At 45.3% G+C, this 8364-nt stretch overlaps 1 long non-coding RNA gene across 1 annotated transcript in view; it reads right to left on the reverse strand.

The window, feature by feature from the left end:
• Positions 1-373: 373 nt before the first annotated feature.
• Positions 374-8364, reverse strand: part of LOC102019577 — a 9394-nt gene continuing 1403 nt past the window's right edge. Inside the window, exon 2 of the long non-coding RNA XR_263091.2 lies at positions 374-5182. This is a non-coding gene — a long non-coding RNA (uncharacterized LOC102019577). The remainder of the gene's footprint in view (positions 5183-8364) is intronic.

Here is an 8364-nt window from a genome sequence, read left to right on the forward strand (position 1 = left end):
GAGACTTGTCTGTTAAGAGGGGGTTCCCAAACTTTGGTTGCAATGAGATTGCCAGGAGGCCTCTTAAAATACAGACTTCTCCATTGGCAGGCTTGTGGGGGGAGGGCGGAAATCTGCCTTTACAACGCCTCTGGCTGTGGCTGCCACCCCCGGTCCAGGGGTTACCCTTTGAGAACCACTGCTATAAATTAACACCAAACTAAGTTCTAAGAACTTAGTTCAAGACAAGCTGACCTGAGGGAGAGATTTATAATCATTTCATTCATGGCTTTGTCCCTGGCTCTTAGAACAATGCCTGGCACATAATAGATGCTCAATAAGTATTTGTTAAATGAATACTTGAACTGCGTAAGAAACAACAAGAACACAGACATGAGAGGATCCTCCTTGGAGGGATTTTATGATACCTTCACAGAGGAGGCAATATTGGGGGGTGAACAGGAACTTTTAATTACAGAAGAGTGTTCTAGCCAGAGGGCACGGAGGTGCAAAAAGAATACAGTATGCTTGACACACAGACATCTCTCCCTTCCCATTCTCTGGTCACTTCATGTCCGACCACTTCCATCCATGAGTACTTCTGCCCATTTTTTTTTCTTTTTGGTACCAGGAATTGAACTCAGGACCTCATGCTTGCCAGGCAGGTGCTGCACCACTGAGCTACATCCCCAGCCCCATTCTGCCCCTTTTTGACAACAAAAGTAGTGATCTCTAACATTAACTGGTGTGTAAGAATCATTCAGGATGCTGATTAAAAACAGATTTCAGGTCACACCCAAGTCTACCTATCCAGAGTTTTAAAGAGAGGGTGGGAATCCGTGTTGGTATGAGCATCGAGCCATACTCCTTCAAGGTATTCTAAAATAGAGTTCAAGTACCTCATTGTATAGATGTGGTAGGGTTTTCCCCCTTCATTATGGGGATTGAACCCAGGGCTTTCACCTCTTTACATTCAAAAAAAAATTTGAAACAGGGTCTTGCTAAGTTGGTAAGATACACAGGCTGAAATCAAGCTTATGATCCTCCTGCCTCAGCTTCCTAGAGTGCTGGATTACAGGCATGCACAACCCCATCTGGCCACATAGCATTATTTTCAATCACCATTTGTACTCTGTGAGAAAGGATCACAGTCTTAGTGGCTTAACATAACCCATCTTTGTTACCCCAGTTGCTGTCCATCAGGAGTCTGCGGATGGCTCAGCTGGGCCCTCTTCTCAGGGTCTCACCGGCTGCCGTGAAGGTGTTTGGGGGCTGCTTAGCAGAGAACACGCTTTTCCCAAGCTTGTTTGTGGGGGGCACAACTCATTTCCCAGGGGCTGTGTGGCGAGGCCCCCAGAGGGTGCCCACATGTCCCTGGCACGTGGCCCTGTCCACAGAGAGCTCTGTGTAGAGCTCTCTGCAGGCTGCATGATGTCGCTTCACATCTGCTGTGTTCTTCTGGCTGCCAGGCAGCCACAGGGTCTGCCTTCTCTCAGAGGAGGGGTCACTCAGCCTGCAGTTCACAGGGCTCGCTGTATCACACATCTACCACGATAGATGAGAAAACGAATGCTCCCGACCCCCAGCTTGCTGTGGTCTCAGGACAGTGAGACACAAATGTAGAAGGAAAAGACATAGTTTTTCCTTCCAAAAATGGGAAGAAATATTCCTTCTACCCTGCATACTCCTCAGCTTTCAATTGCCACATATTGCTCTAAGCCAGAAACCGACAAACATGAGCTGTAAATTCTCAGATTCCTGCTGTCTACTCAGGACTAATATTCCAATTGTAAATATTTTAGATTTTGTGGCTGTGTGGTCTCTGTTACAATTGCTTATCTGCTGATAAAACATAAAAGCAGCCATGGAGAAGATGCAGTGGATGAATGTGCTCCTATCTCAATGAATCTTTATTTGTGAAGCATTTTAACCCCCAAAAATATTACTCTCATTATGATTTTTTTCAGAGCCATTAAAAATGTAGAAAAGTCATTTTTAGGTCACAGGTCATACAAAAACAAGTGGTGGCCCAAGTTTGGCCTGCAGGCCATAGGTGGGCAAATGGTCAACTACCATGCACACTGTTGGCATTTATGATTTTTTAAAATAAAAATTAAGGAATCATAATGACATCTACTTCATAAAACTGCTACCTGAAGTCAAGATGATACCATAGATTTGCTACTTAAATTTTTTTTTTTTCCCAGCTGGATGTAGTGGTGCAGGCTTTGTAATCCCAGCACTTTGAGAGGCTGAGGCAGGAGGGTCGCAAATTTAAGCCCAGTCTGTGTAATTTAGTGACTGGGGAAGAACTTGTCTCAAATAAAGTAAAATTTTAAAAAAGGCCTAAGGATGTAGTTCAGTGTAAAGATGCTGGGTTCAACCCCTAGTACCACATAAATATTCTCAACTAACAAGTGTCCTGCTGGTCATATGTGACCTACATTTGACAAATATGTATCAGCAACCTATTATGAACGAAGTACTCTCAGAGACACCAAGGTTACAGTGGTATACAAAATAGAAGTGCTCTCTGCTCTCAGTGGGCTTACATTCTTTTGGGGCAGACAACTAATCAATCAGTAACTCTGTAGTAAGTGTTACAGAGAAAAATAGAGCAGAAGGCAGAGTGAGACAGGCAAGGAGTGTGGTAGTTAAGCTTATTTGTGTCAATTTGATTGGCTTGGAAGCTGTGCAGGGGCTGGATAAAACACACGGAGGCACAGCCTTGGGACCTATGTCTGGTTGCTGGCCCGTTCCTCTCTAATATTATTCCCCTGATCTACTTCCTGAGTCCCACGAACTAAGTATCTCTGCTCCGCCATGCCCTCCTGCCATGATGTTCCTGCCTTAGAGCCAGCTCACTATGAACTAACCCCCTGAAACCATGAGCCAAGTTAACATCTCCTTTCTCAAATTGCAGGTGTCGGGTGTTGTGTCTCAGCAATAGGAAATCTCACAGATATGGGGAGAGAGCACTGTTAATCTACGCTGGGTGGACAAGAAATACAAAAGTGACATCAGACAGAGGCTTAAAGGATATTCAAGAGAAAGTCAAACAGAGACTGGAAAGAAGAGCATTCTAGGATATGGGAACAGCAAGTATGAAGGCCCTAACTTCGAGGTCCCCTCAACCCATTTAAGAGTTGGCAGAAAGGCTTGGCATAGTAGTGTGCCCCTATTACCCCAGCACTTGGGAGGCTGAGGCAGGAGGATGATACGTCTGAGTCCCACATGGACAACTGAGTGAGACTGTCTCAAAGTAAAAGATAAAAAAGACTGGGATATAGCTCAGTGCTAGAGCAACCCTAGATTTGATTCTCAATACTGCCCGCTCACAACAGAATTGGCAGAAGACTAGGATTTCTGAAAAAGGGAGAGGAGAAGAAAAGCTTAGGGAGTAGGGAGTGCGCCCTTGCAAATCATTGTAATGCCTTGAGTTTCATCTCTGAGTAAGATGGAGAGCATCACACACTCTGAGCAAAGAAATGACATGGGCTGCCTCCTAGGAGATGTGCTGGGCGAGGGCGGGGAGATCTGCTCTGTGTTGTTCCTTGCCTCTGTGGGTTCTGGATCTGGGACGGGGGGTCCACGGCATTGTGCTCCACCCTTGTAAGCCTCCGGCTGAACTGAGCATGTGGTCTTTGCCTAGACACTGAGATCCCACAGCACCAGAGGGGTGGGAGGGAAGGGTGAGTCAACCAGTTGGAATCGGGTATGGAGGGAGGGTCACAGGCTGGATGTGCACTGGCTCAGGGGCCGGCCTTCTCATACAGCAGGTGGAGCCCTGGCTCCTGGCTCCAGCCCCCGCTGTCCTTTGGGCAAAAGGATGTTCTGCTTCAGTGGGTCAGCGGTGCCAGGAAGGCTAGTATCCTTGTTTACCTCTCCTCACCCCAGGTAAAGCCTTTCACCTGCTCATCCTGACTGTTTTGCGTTTTGAGAATTTCATTCATTTAATCTTGACAGAGTCGAGAGCACAGAAGTACATTGTTCCAATAGCCACCTCAATGCATTCTTTCTTTTTCTCATTGGTCAATGAAACTTCTTAGCCACATTTGTCCAGTGGTCTTTAAAAGCTATACCTCTCTCCTTGGCAAGTCTTTTCACACTGAGATTTATCTAAGTCTTGGTATGAACCCTATGTGAATTCATTTCATTCCTTTCCTTTTAATCATCAAATGTTAAGTGTCCCCTGGGCAGGGAGAACTTTACTTCCTAAGAAAATGCTGAAAATCATCTCCTTGATCTCTTCCCATTGCCACCTCATGTGCTCCAGGTCTTTCAGAGGTTGTCAGCCTTGGGTACTCTGTTACCGAAACAGCACACGGGCTAAGACAGGCTCAGCAGGGGACTGCTCCCACCACTTGCTGGAAGCTAGAGCAAGACAGCAAGGATAAACACTGGTGACCATGCAGCTGACAACCTGGTGGAGGGCAGCCTGGAGCTATGTTCAGGGCTATGCTTGGCAGTTGAGGACCTGGATACACACAGTTGGTACACACGGTGTGTGCTGCAACCCTGCTGTCACTGGGATGATACTGGTTTCCTAGCTGAAGTCACAGCCCTGGAATCAAGAGGCAAGGAGATTTGGGCAGGGCTTCCCGGTCCTGTGAAAGTTGTTTCCTGTGCGTTTCCTCCTAGTGACTCCTTTTGGTAGGTTGGGGGGCCCTACAGCATCGTTCTCTCTCTCGGCCTCTTTTCTTGTTTCCCTTTCCATGGTTTGTCATTATTCCTTTCACCGTACACTTCACACAAGCTCATGTGCCATTGGAAAAATGTGCTTCTAGACTTGTTTCATGGTACTCGACAGCAGCTGTGCCGAGCCCCGGGCCAGTTCTCATTTCTCCCAGTCTCTGTGTTTTACATGAAACACAGGGACACTACTGTGCAGCAGTGTACATCCGTGTCAAGAAGCCTTGTGCCCCTCACTGCTCCAGTCACACACTCGCTCCTTCATCCACCCTTGTGCCCAACCTTGGAGTGACCTTGCGGCCAGTGCTCTCCGAGACAGTCTTGCCCGCAGAGAGCGCGTTCTGTGTAGCAGTCAGGTCCTCAGCTGTGCATATGTCCTCCAGCGGCACTCATCCCAGCTCCGGAGCCACACTGTCCCTCAGGTAGCCACTAGCCATGTGCAGCCATTGAGTCCTGGAGATATGGCCGGTCCAAATTGAGGTGTGCTGGAAGTCTCCACTATACATAGTAACTGAAAAAAAAAAAAAAAAGACTCACTAACATTTCCTAAAAATGGATTACATGTTGAAATGATAGTGTGTAGTATATATTGGATTAAACTATCTCATTAAAAATGCATTTAATCCAAGGCCATGAGAAGATTTAATATTGTATATGTAGTTGAGATCATGTTCCTCTTGGATGACATTAGATAATCTGCTTATTCCTCTGTCATTCTCTCTTGCAACAGGAGGGAAAGCTTTCTCTGGGTACCACCAGCACTCTAACGTGTCACACTTACCATATTCTCCATAGCTGCCAGCTCATTCCTAAGATCTTTGCCAGCCTGGGACCTCTTGAGGGATGAATTGATAAACCCAGTGTGCAGTGTAGGGCTTGATATAAAACAGGTGGATGATAAGTATTTATTGAACGAGTGATCTAATTCTCTCCTTAGACTGAACTCGGGTGAGGCTTGGCATATTAAATTGGTAATGTCACCTAAGTATAAAATCTAAGAATAGTCACTAATAGGTACGTGAAATGCCCCACAGATAATTATAATTTTCAAAGTATGACTGCATTTCAATGACTCCTGTACATGACTTCTTTATTTTTAATTATTAACTTTCTAAGGGTGAGATACTTGGTAATACAATGCTCTCCCTACACACGTGGGATGCGTATCTATTTCAGGGTGCACACGAGTACAGCTGGATGCCATTGAAATTACAGTCCATGTGGTCAAACCTACCCATTTGCTGATAGGCCCAATGCCCAGATAAACCCTAATTAATTCTCAGAACTCTTTGGGGTATTAAAAAATCAACTGAGTCAATCAACTGTAAAACTGAAAAACAAGGAAGAGAAGGGTCACAATGTCTGCAGCCAGAAATACGCAGAATTTAAGAAAGCAAATAGGACAGGGTGGCAAAAAAGTAAATGCATTATAAAATATTTATGTAACATTTGACCCCTTGCTTTCATAATTTTGCTTCACGTCAGGACTTGGTTTTCTTTTATGCTTACCTCAGGCCTGAAGCAATTTGGTCAAGCTGAACATTTTATAGGCATGAAGTTAGTCTGGCCCTAACCCAACTTTATGGTTAGATGTTAGTTGAGGAGTATATTAGTGAAAATAGATTCATTGTCTCTCATGAAGTTTTATGAAATCAACACAAGACATCAAAGGGTCTGGTATCTAAAATTACAGAGCATATGTTTCATCAATTATTAACATAGAGGGAACCACTGCATCTAGATAAACCATAGGCTTCGCTAGTTAGTCAAATAGCCATGATTATCCTTAGTCCTATAGGTCATGTTTGGAAAACTGTCTAAACCCTTATTAACAAACAGTGGAAAAAGTAATGGATGTAAGTAAAGTGGTGCAGGGATACTCTGATGTTGCTGGCACTTACTATTTAAAGACTTGAAAGATAGTTAATTGGAGTAGTTATCTTATTCTGACCTCTAATCTGTCTTTCTTTTATTCAACTGTATAATTCAGTAAAATTTCACCATTTTTCATGTGGAAAGTCTTTGCTAAACTGCAGGTGGAAAAGAAATTAGTGGAAACTAAATAATGGCCTGAGAATCACAAGCGCCATTTTTTGGTTTTAGTCCTAGCCCATGTCCTAAGTATTCCTATCACCTTTCTAGAAATTTCTCTGAGTCCCTGGCTTTTCCTCCCTGCCTCCCCCATGTCATCTGCATTCTCCGCCTTGTACTTCATTACCCTTTGTCAACCTGACACTTCCTTGTTACACACTCCCATGTGGCAGCATGTACTGTTATTTATTAGTGGTACTAGGAATTGAACTCAGGGCCTTTGCACTGAACTATGTACCCGCCCCCCTGCCCCTTTCCTCCTTTTTTATTTTGAGACAGAATCTTATTAAGTCACCAAGTTTCCCAGGATGGGCTAAATTTTCTGTCCTTCTGCCAGCCCAGTAGTATGTACTGATTTAATGTTATTTTATTTAATCTGCATAATTTATGAGAGGGATCTCATCAACTTCACTTCTTAGCTGGTAAAGCTGAGGCTGGAGAGAGTGAATAAACACGTCTAAGGCATGGTAGAATTAGGATCTGAACCTAGATCGGTGTGATGTCTGAAGTACTCTAGCTATTACTGAAGCTCCACTTTCATTTGAAATTTGCTTTTGAGAAAACTCGCCTCTCAACCAGTATACCCTCTCCCAGGAGTGCAGACAGAAATAGCACCTACAATTATGCATAATTGTTGCTGTGGACTCAGGTGTTAAAAGAAGCACCAAAGAAGATCTCAGCAACAGTTGTCACAGTTGTTACAAACTTAGTTGTTCCTGAGTAGAAATATTGAATCTTGCTGCCGAATAGGAGTGTGTTGAGCCTTTCCCAAGACCACGCGGGAGGAACGTGGACTGTTTCCCAGTCTTCCTCGAGCTTGTTCAGTGGCCTTGGGAAAATGCCTTTGGTCAGTATCCTGGAGGGTGAGGGGATGGTGGCACGCAGCACTACTTAGGGCACAGGTGAGGCAGGTGCTGGTTGTTCAGGACTGTGAGGTGAGGACGAAGCACGGTGTTTCCTAGGGCAAGGGACTACCCCGTCCCTGGGCAGCGTGGAGTCCCCGGGATGTGCGGGGATTCCAGGAAGCAGATGACCCTCTGGTTTCCTTTGTAGGAGTGGGAGGTAGTCTGGGATGGATCGACAACCGCATCCCGGAGCTCCGCTGTTTCCACATATCCTAAAACCTGGAAATATGAATTTACTCTAGCTTGGGACAGACTTGGGTCAACACTGACTCTTTGCTGACATTTGCCATTCTTTAAACGCATGGTCATTCAGTTATTTAGGCATCAGTCTGGAACCAAGTCCGGAAATGAGCTTCAGTTACATTTCTTGACTTGGTCCAATTTTTTTTCTTTTTCTTTTTCTAAAACGTGACCTGCTCTGCTCATAGCTAACTTAGAGCTGCTGCAGCGCCATTGCGTCCTGGCCCGGGGACCCCCTCGTCCAGCGTCCCCTCAGGATTGCTTATGTGGCAGAATTTTCAAGAAGCACACGCATCTGGATTGCTGATGTGTAAGTTCTACGTATTCAAGCGCGCGGGTCAGCAAGAATCTTGAAGGTAAATAGTGGCCTCCGGAGAAAGGCCGGGGCGCGTGGGACCCTGGCCAAGCTCTCCCACGATCCATTTCTGTTTTTAACGCAGAACCGGCGCAGCCGGGC

This window comes from Chinchilla lanigera, unplaced genomic scaffold, assembly GCF_000276665.1.
Source record: "Chinchilla lanigera isolate Chin_1 unplaced genomic scaffold, ChiLan1.0 scaffold00061, whole genome shotgun sequence".
Lineage (NCBI taxonomy): Eukaryota > Metazoa > Chordata > Mammalia > Rodentia > Chinchillidae > Chinchilla > Chinchilla lanigera.